The 10,359-nt window shown below is 47.9% G+C and overlaps 1 long non-coding RNA gene across 1 annotated transcript; it reads left to right on the top strand.

Annotated features, from left to right (window-relative positions):
- Positions 1-1,861, top strand: LOC308670539. Its single transcript, XR_014027032.1, has 3 exons — positions 1-90; positions 1,002-1,175; positions 1,755-1,861. It is a non-coding gene; the product is annotated as an uncharacterized lncRNA (long non-coding RNA).
- The last annotated feature ends 8,498 nt before the right edge of the window (positions 1,862-10,359 follow it).

Genomic DNA, 10,359 nt, shown 5'->3' with positions numbered 1-10,359 from the left:
TGGAGACGTGGCGGCATCTCCTAGAGGGGGCAGAGAAGCCCTTTGAAGTATGGACGGACCATAGGAATTTAGAAGCCCTGCAATCCCCACGTAAGTTGGCCCCTAAGCATGTGCGGTGGGCCCTGTATTTCAGGCGGTTCAGGTTTACCCTGAAATACGTCCCAGGGGGGAAGAATTTCCTGGCGGATGCCCTCTCGCGGCTTCCGCAGTATGACAACCAGCGGGAGGAGGTGGTGCAAGCTCTTATCCCTCCTCTCGGCCCAGAGATGGTACGGGCTGCACAGGACAGTATTGTAGCTGACCTTGAACAGCGGCTGAAAAAAGCTTTGGCGGGAGATGGCTGGCTACAGCAGCACCCGCAGCTCCTAACCCGACGGGACGACCTGGCCTGGTATGGGAGTAAGATGTACATGCCGCAGACCCTGCGAAACGCTGTACTTTATAGGTGTCATGATGCCAAGCAGGCCGGACACCTCGGGTTCCTGAAAACTCTGCACCTTGCTAGACGTCAGTTCTGGTGGCCCGGGATGAGGCGGCAGGTCAAAGATTATGTCCAGCGTTGCCGCACGTGTGCTATGGCCAAACCCCGGCCCAGAAAACCAGCGGGGCTTTTACAGACAGTGGCGGACCCCAGCCGGCCATGGCAGGACATCGGGATGGATTTCATCGTTGACCTACCACAGAGCCGGGGGTACACTGTTATCTGGACCATAGTTGACTTGTTTTCTAAACAGGCCCATTTTGTTCCATTGAGGGGCTTGCCCTCGGCCCAGCGTCTGGCCTGGCTCTTTATTACCCACGTGTACCGTTTACACGGGGCGCCTAGACGTGTTATTTCGGACCGAGGAGAACAGTTCACCGCCAGATTTTGGCGTGAATTCCTCCAGTTCATCGGGTCATCTCAGGGATTAAGCTCGGGGTATCATCCCTGCACGAACGGTGCTGCTGAACGGGCCAACGCAGCTGTAGAGCAATACCTACGCAGTTATGTCTCGTACCAGCAGGCAGACTGGGCTGACCTATTGGCGTTTGCAGAAATCGCCCACAACAACGCTGTGCACAGTAGTACTGGTCTCCCGCCGTACACAGTGGTGTCTGGCTACGACTTCCCTCCTGTTCCCGAGTGCGACCAGGGATCGGCTTCCCCTTGTCAACCCCAGGAGTGGATGCTACAAGTGAGAAAGGCATGGGCAGCAACCAAGGAGGCCCTGAACAAGCAAGCCAGTATCGTAAAGGCCCAAGCAGATAAGAAGCGCCAACCGTTCTACACTCCAGGGTTGGGGACTGGGTGTACTTGTCTACAAAATACTTGAGGTTACAATTACCTAGCAAGAAGCTCGGCCCTAAATATATAGGTCCCTTCGAGGTCACCCACATCATCAACCCGGTTACGGTGCGCCTCTGGCTGCCTAAATTTCTGGGCAAGGTGCATCCCGTGTTTCACGGCAGCTTGCTAAAACCAGCCCCTGTTCCTGTCCGGGGGGATCCAGTAGGGCCGGGGCCTGTAAGCGATGGACAATATGAGATACAGGAGATTCTGGACTCCAGAGGGCGGAGAGGGTGACTGCAATACCTGGTGCTTTGGAAAGGGTATCCGATTACTGAGGCATCCTGGGTGGCGGAATCGAATGTGCAGGCCCCTAGATTAGTTAAGGCGTTCCACCAGAGGCACCCTGGTAAACCCTCGGGAGGGGGTCGAGGGGAAACTGTTGCTCTCCTTGGTGCTTGTTTGACTTCTCCGTCTTGCCTTCCAGGAGGAGCCTTGGTAGAAGGGGCCGACTGTCGAGCCCCTCGGGCTCGACATTCTCACCGGGTGAGGGTTCCAGTCGCCGCCTGCAGTCCGCAGCCACAGCCGCAGCCGCGCCTAACAGCTGATCCGCGGCTGAAGGAAGCCCCGGGCGCCCACGCTGGAGCTGCAACGTCTCGCTCAGCTGCTCGGCTCAACCAGCTGTTCAGCGGCCGATAGGGATCCCGGGCGCCCGCGCTAGGCCTGTATCGCAGCCGCGCCTAACAGTTGATCCGCGGCCGACGGAGGCCCCGGGCGCCTACGCTGGAGCCGCAACATCTTACTCAGCTGCTCGGCGGCTGACGAAGGTTCCGGGCGCCAACTCCGAGGCCGCGTCTGCTCGCACAGCTGATCGGCGGCCGGCAGCGCGGGGCAAAGGACCTGCCCCTGCTCGGACGGTTGTTGAGTGGCCGACAGCGGGTCTCGTCACACATGGGGGGGTTACGCCAGCCTTAACAACGGGTGTGACACGAAACACAGGGTTGGTGGAGGGGAGCACGTTAGGGATTCCAGGGGGTGAGAGAGGGGGATCTTGGACTTACGCCTTCTTTCGCGCAGTATGGACTTCGGCGCCAGAGGCGGAAGCGGGGCGTGGGGCGACAGGATAGAGGGGTGGGGTTTTGTGTGGTTTAGGCGGATGCTGGTCTGCGTAGGGGAGGGTGGAGCTGACGGGTGGGGCTGATGGGTGGGGCTATTACTCAATTAGTAGTTGCGTTTAAAAGAAGTGTTGGGACGAGTGGTTCCCAGCGCTGACTTTATTCATGTTTAGAGATTCTGCTATTAAAGGTACTCTTTCCAGTCATCCGTACTTCGTCGTGGTTTTTCCTGTGTGCTTGTTGATCCGGCGAAGACGAGGAGTTGACACTCTCTCCCTCTCCTTCCCTCCCTTTCCCCCTCTCCTCCCTCCCTCTCCCTCCCCCTCTCTCTTTTACTCTCCCTCACTCTCTCCCTCTCCCTCCTTCTCCCTCTCTCACCTTTTCTCTCTCCCTCCCTCCCTCTCCCTCCCTCCTCCCTCTCCCTCCCTCCCTCCCTCTCCCTCCCTCTCTCCCTCCTTCCCTCCTCCCTCTGTCTTTCCCTCCCTCCATCTCTCTCTCTCTCTCTCTCCCACCCACCTCACAGGGTTGTTGTGGGGAAAAGAGAAGGAGGAAGGCATGTTGGATACTTTCACCGCCTTGAATTATTTGTAAAAACAATAAGGGCAGGGTACAAGTAAATAAAACATAATTTCATGTCCCCAAATGGCACAAATGAAGATCCCATGGATATTTCCTTAGTCTGAAAACAGCACCATCCTTCTGGATCCTTTTTCAAACCAAGGAACGGAGTTATCGGATCTTCGTTGATCTTTTTTTTTCTGGGCTTCAATAAACTACAACTTCCTTTGCTTTGATCAGTTGATTGAGCGGCATCAAGTCAGCTTTGATTCTTGGCCGCCACAAAGCTTTTCTCCACGATGATCTGTCCCTAACCTGGACCACACCTAGAATGCTGCAACCAATTTTGGTCACCACACTACAAAAAAGACGTTGAGACTCTGGAGAAAATCCAGAGAAGAGCAACTAAGATGATCCAAGGCCTGGAGGCTAAAACATACGAAGAACGGCTGCGGGATTTGGGTCTGGCTAGTCTAAAGAAAAGAAGAAATAGGGGAGACATGATAGCAGCATTCCAGTATTTGAGGGGCTGCCACAAAGAAGAGGGGGGTCACGTTATTCTCCAAAGCACCAGAGGGAAGGACAAGAAACAACGGATGGAAACTGATCAAAGAAAGAAGCAATCTGTAGTTATAACTTCCTAACAGCGAGGACAATTAACCAGTGGAACAGCTTGCCACCAGAAATCGTGGGTGCTCCATCTCTGGAAGTTTTTAAGAAGAAACTAGACAGTCACATGTCTGAAAATGTTATACATTCTCCTGCTTGAGCAGGGGGCTGGACTAGAAGACCTCCAAGGTCCCTTGTAGCTCTATTCTATTCTACCCTGATCTTCCCACATTGCTCTTGTAAACCAACTCCATCCACGTTGATTGTCCTCCTCTTCTCTTTCCTTCCACCGTTCGCAGCATTAGAGTCTTGACCATCCAGTCTCCAGGCTGTGGCTTGATTTCACTTGGAACTGCGCCCAAATTTGCCTCAGGTCCTCTAGAGCAGTGTTTCTCAACCTCAGCATACTTAAGCTGTGTGGACCACAACTCCCAGAATTCCCCAGGCAAGAAAGCCAGCTGGGGAATTCTGGGAGTTGAAGTCCACAACATCCTACAGTTGCTAAGGTTGAAAAACACTGCTCTAGAGGGATGAGAGATGAACTCCATGGAAACTTAAGACACCCTACATAAGGAACTGCCATGCGAGTCTGTATGTTCCTGTAATTCTTCATTGCGTCACTAGATGGCACAACAGGGTCAAAACATTCCGAATTTTTCTCCAGGGGAAATGAATCTTCCATTTGTGACAACAGGGGTCTTCAAACTTGGCCCTTTTATGACTTGTGGACTTCAACTCCCAGAATTCCTCAGCCAGAGGGTTGAGGAATTCTGGGAGTTGAAGTCCACAAGTCGTAAAAGGGCCAAGTTTGAAGACTCCTGATGTAGACTTGAAGAGGAGTGGACTTCAACTCCCAGAATTCCTCAGCCAGCACAAGTCATAAAAGGGCCAGGTTTGAAGATCCCTGACCAAGGCCTTCTGGGAGTTGAAGTCCACAAGTCATAAAAATGGCCACAGTTCCCCCATGCTGGCTGAGGAATTCTGGGAGTTGAAGTCCACAAATCATAAAAGGGCCAAATTTGAAGACCCCTGATCTACAAGCTAGTTGTCGACTTAAATAGCAGTTCATTTAGTGACCATTCACAACAGCACAGAAAAAAAGGACCATTTTTCACACTTCTGACCTATAGTCGTGTGATCAACATTCAGACGCTTGGCAACTGACTCAAATTTATAATAGTTTGCAGTGTCCCTGGGGTCACGTGATCCCCTTTTGCCACCTTCTGAGAAGGAAAGTCGATGGGAGAAGCCAGATTCACTTAGCAACCGTATTCCTAACTTCATGACTGCAGTGACTCGCTTAACAACCGTAGCAAGAGAGGTGGTAAAATGGGGCAGAACTCCCTTAACATATGTCTCACTTAGCAACAGAAATGTTGGGCTCCCTTCTGGTCCTAAGTTGAGGACTACCTGTAAGGGTGGGATAGAAAAAATAAATGTGTTTCACTTTTTTTTTGGCTTTTTGTATTATATGTTGCACATAAACTTTACGCTGATATGTGACCCCCGTCACTATTAATGGGGAAAAAGAAAAAAATTCAAAAGCGCAGGAGAGGATTAGAAGAAACATGCATTTGGCTGAGTTCCGGAAAATGTTGATGCTGGTTTTGCCACGAAATGGCCAAAGGCTACTTTCAAAATCCAGGAAACCTTGCAAATATAGCACACCCTGTGGCCTTTTACCGAATCCTCCTAACCGACCACGTTACACACTACACATCCTCTTCACAACCTGTTTTCCTTGTTACCTTCCGGGAGGAGGGGGCTCCGTGGTACCCGAAGTAGAACATCCAGATTCAGCCATAGTTTCATTCCATACAGCAAGAACCTTGTGAACTCTCAAGTTTCCTCCTTCCGTTATATATTCAAGATGGACGGTATTTAATATTTATTTGTCACGTATATGTAGGGGTGTGGGTCTACACATATGTTGTAAATAGTATGTTTTAGGTATGTGTCATGTATGTGTTTCACTTTGAGAGCGGGCAACTAAATTTCATTCTGGATGTGTGCCGTTGTGCCCACAGTAAAAAAAAAAATGACAATAAAGGTTATCTTATCTTTATCTAATTCAGGGTGGGTGACCCGTGGACGGAACTGTGGTTCAGCTGTTGAAATCCATCCTTACGAGACTTGGGGTCACACCGTCTGGAGAAGATGAGATAAAGGTCTTGTAGAAGGACACGAACGTTGGTAGTAAGGTAGGAGAAAAAGAAGGAGGAAGAGCAATCTTGCTGGCCTCGCCACTCAGGAACGCCTGACTGGAAAAAAATGGGCTCAACTACAAAAGTAGGCCAGCTTTGGCAACTCTTAAGATGCCGGGACTTCAACTCCCAGGATTCCCTCGCCACACATCTGAAAAGTTGCCAAACACAGCTCTAGAGAAAGTTCCTTTCTGCTGTGTCTAGAAAACTGGCTGAAAATTCAAGGTTGCAGCAGTGTGCATTCTGTGTTGGGAGGAAAGAACTACCAAATGCGGTATTTCCAGGTAAACTGCTCCTGGACTGGGGAGCTTGATTTAATTAACTTGGTTTACTGTCTTCAATGAGTCCCCCCACCACCATTGGTTTATTGGATTTTGTTATTATTATTATTATTATTGTTGTTGTTGTTGTTGTTGTTGTTGTTGTTGTTATTATTATTATTATTATTATTATTATTATTATTATTATTATTATTATTATTATTATTTTCCCCCTAACCTTCCTAGTGTTTTTCTATCAGGTGCAAGATCTGCTTTTGTCAGTGTTGATCCAGTAGTTGCAACAGGGATTGACCCACCAGCTTGTCACCCGAGCCCTGATATTGTGGGCTGAGAGAGAGGGACCAGCCCAAAGTGACCCAATTGACTGCCATGCCTAAAGCGGGACTAGAACTCTCCGTCTCCTGGGGATTGGCCCATAGTCACCCAATTGGCTGTTATGCCTAAGGCGGAACTAGAACTCTCCTTCTCCTGGTGATTGGCCCAAAGTCACTCAGCTGGCTTTCATGCCTAAGGTGGGACTAGAACTCACCGTCTCCTGGGGATTGGCCCAAAGTCACTCAATTGGCTGTTATGCCTAAGGCAGGAGTAAAACTCACCTTCTCCTGTTGATTGGCCCAAAGTCACCCAATTGGCTGTTATGTCTAAGGCAGAACTAGAACTCTCCTTCTCCTGGTGATTGGCCCAAAGTCACTCAGCTGGTTTTCATGCCTAAAGTGGGACTAGAACTCACCGTCTCCTGGGGATTGGCCCAAAGTCACCCAATTGGCTGTTATGCCTAAGGCAGGAGTAAAACTCACCCTCTCCTGGTGATTGGCCCAAAGTCACCCAATTGGCTGTTATGTCTAAGGTGGAACTAGAACTCTCCTTCTCCTGGTGATTGGCCCAAAGTCACTCAGCTGGCTTTCATGCCTAAAGTGGGACTAGAACTCACCGTCTCCTGGTGATTGGCCCAAAGTCACCCAATTGGCTGTTATGTCTAAGGCAGGAGTAAAACTCACCCTCTCCTGGTGATTGGCCCAAAGTCACCCAATTGGCTGTTATGTCTAAGGTGGAACTAGAACTCTCCTTCTCCTGGTGATTGGCCCAAAGTCAATCAGCTGGCTTTCATGCCTAAAGTGGGACTAGAACTCACCGTCTCCTGGTGATTGGCCCAAAGTCACCCAATTGGCTGTTATGTCTAAGGCAGGAGTAAAACTCACCCTCTCCTGGTGATTGGCCCAAAGTCACCCAATTGGCTGTTATGCCTAAGGGGGGGACTAGAACTCTCCGTCTCCTGGGGATTGGCCCAAAGTCACCCAGCTGGCTGCCATGCCTAAGGTGGGACTAGAACTTCCAGCCTCCTAGTTTCCAGTCTGGTTTCTTAACCATCAGATTGAACTGGCTCCCCAAGTTGATTCAATGAACGATGGTAAAAAAAAAATTACGTGCAACACTCAACTCAGGCTTAAGTATTAGGTCACAAAAACACCTTTAAGGTATACAGTACCCATTTATAATTTCTTATAGGAACCATGACAGGGTTATTAGCAGTGGAGTAATTAATTAGGTAATTGCTTTTCACTGGGTATGTTTGCATAACAGGGCTCGATCAGATTTGTGCCACCCAACTCAATCAAAGCTGTCTCTTTCGATTCAATTGGAAAAATACTTTTTTTTTACTGAAGCTCAGCCAACCTCATGATATGGCTGTCCATCATTTTAAAAATTCCATGGGAGATCAAATTAAAGCAGTCTTTGCTCTCGCCTGTCCCTATTCAGAGGCTTGCCATGGGGCAGGGAGGGGGGGAAAAAAAGCCTCCCAAAATGAGATTATGCAGAGTACAATCTGATTTTGCAGTTGTTCTAATTTCCTGAGGATGGAACAGATGGTAAGCTGCAAAAAAACCCAAAACAACTTCTCTCATCCAATTCTGGCTGAAATGCAGTTAGGGTAACTCACCCGTTAATAAACTTAGACCCAAACTAGACCGTTTCAGACAAGTGACTGTCTAGTCCAGGGGTAGGCAACCTTGGCTCTTTTATGACTTGCTGACTCAGGAATTCTGGGAGTTGAAGTCCAGAAGTCATAAAAGAGCCAAGGTTGCCTACCCCTGGTTTAGTCTCTTCTTAAACACATCCAGTGATGGAGCACACACGATTTCTGGTGGCAAGCTGTTCCACGGGTTAATTGTCCTCACTGTTAGGAACTTTCTTCTTAATTCCAGGTTGCTTCTCTCTTTGTTCAGTTTCCAACCATTGTTTCTCGTCCTGCCCTCTGGTGCTTTGGAGAATAACGTGACCCCCCCTCTTCTTGGTGGCAGCCCCTCAAATACTGGAATAACTGCTATCATGTCCCCCCTATTTCTTCTTTTCTTTAGACTAGCCAGACCCAAGTCCTGCAGCCATTCTTCGTTATGTTTTAATCTCCAGGCCTTGGATCATCTTAGCTGCTCTTCTCTGAACTTTTTCCAAGGTCGCAACATCTTTTTTGTAACATGGTGACCAAAATTGGTTACAGTATTACAGGTGTGGTCTTTATAAAGTGATATTAATAAAGGGCTTTATAAAGTGATATTAATAGTTTTGTGTGATCTTGATTCTATGCCCCTCCTTTATACAACCCAGGATACTATGATACAGTCATGGCCGAAATTGTTGGCACCCCAGAATTTTTTCCAGAAAATCAAGTATTTCTCACAGAAAAGTATTGCAGGAACACAAGTTTTGCTATACACAGGTTTATTCCCTTTGTGTGTATTGGAACACAACAAAAAAAGGGAGGAAAAAAAGCAAATTGGACATAATGTCAAACAAAACTCCAAAAATGGGCCGGACAAAATTATTGGCACCATTTCAAAATTGTGGGTAAACAAGTTTGTTTCAAGCATGTGATGCTCCTTTAAACTCACCTGGGGCAAGTAACAGGTGTGGGCAATATAAAAATCACACCTGAAAGCAGATAAAAAGGAGAGAAGTTCACTTTGTCTTTGCATTGTGTGTCTGTGTGTGCCACGCTAAGCATGTACAACAGAAAGAGGAGAAGAGAACTGTCTGAGGACTTGAGAACCAAAATTGTGGACAAATATCAACAATCTCAAGGTTACAAGTCCATCTCCAGAGATCTAGATTTGCCTTTGTCCACAGTGCGCAACATTATCAAGAAGTTTGCAACCCATGGCACTGTAGCGAATCTCCCTGGTCGTGGACGGAAAAGAAAAATTGATGAAAGGTTGCAACGCAGGATAGTCCGGATGGTGGATAAGCAGCCCCAAACAAGTTCCAAAGGAATGCAAGCTGTCCTGCAGGCTCAGGGAGCATCAGTGTCAGCGTGAACTATCCGTCGACATTTAAATGAAATGAAATGCTATGGCAGGAGACCCAGGAGGACCCCACTGCTGACACAGAGACATAAAAAAGCAAGATTACAGTTTGCCAAAATGTACTTGGGTAAGCCAAAATCCTTCTGGGAAAACGTCTTGTGGACAGATGAGACCAAGATAGAGCTTTTTGGTAAAGCACATCATTCTACTGTTTACCGAAAACGAAATGAGGCCTACAAAGAAAAGAACACAGTACCTACAGTGAAATATGGTGGAGGTTCAATGATGTTTTGGGGTTGTTTTGCTGCCTCTGGCACTGGGTGCCTTGAATGTGTGCAAGGCATCATGAAATCTGAGGATTACCAAAGGATTTTGGGTCGCACTGTAGAGCCCAGTGTCAGAAAGCTGGGTTTGCGTCCGAGATCTTGGGTCTTCCAGCAGGACAATGACCCCAAACATACGTCAAAAAGCACCCAGAAATGGATGGCAAGAAAGCGCTGGAGAGTTCTGAAGTGGCCAGCAATGAGTCCAGATCTGAATCCCATTGAACACCTGTGGAGAGATCTTAAAATTGCTGTTGGGAAAAGGCACCCTTCCAATAAGAGAGACCTGGAGCAGTTTGCAAAGGAAGAGTGGTCCAAAATTCTGGGTGAGAGGTGTAAGAAGCTTATTGATGGTTATAGGAAGTGACTGATTTCAGTTATTTTTTCCAAAGGGTGTACAACCAAATATTAAGTTAAGGGTGCCAATAATTTTGTCCGGCCCATTTTTGGAGTTTTGTTTGACATTATGTCCAATTTGCTTTTTTTCCTCCCTTTTTTTTGTTGTGTTCCAATACACACAAAGGGAATAAACCCGTGTATAGCAAAACATGTGTTCCTGCAATACTTTTCTGTGAGAAATACTTGATTTTCTGGAAAAGATTCTGGGGTGCCAACAATTTCGGCCATGACTGTATGTAATAGTCTATAATACTACCTGAACATACTTTATTAAATATTATTGTATATAGCTGAAACATTCTAC

The sequence above is a fragment of the Vipera berus genome (assembly GCF_964194415.1).
Source record: "Vipera berus genome assembly, chromosome: 7".
Lineage (NCBI taxonomy): Eukaryota > Metazoa > Chordata > Lepidosauria > Squamata > Viperidae > Vipera > Vipera berus.
Note: the sequence above shows the minus strand (reverse complement) of the source record. Positions and strands in the feature narration are given on the sequence as shown.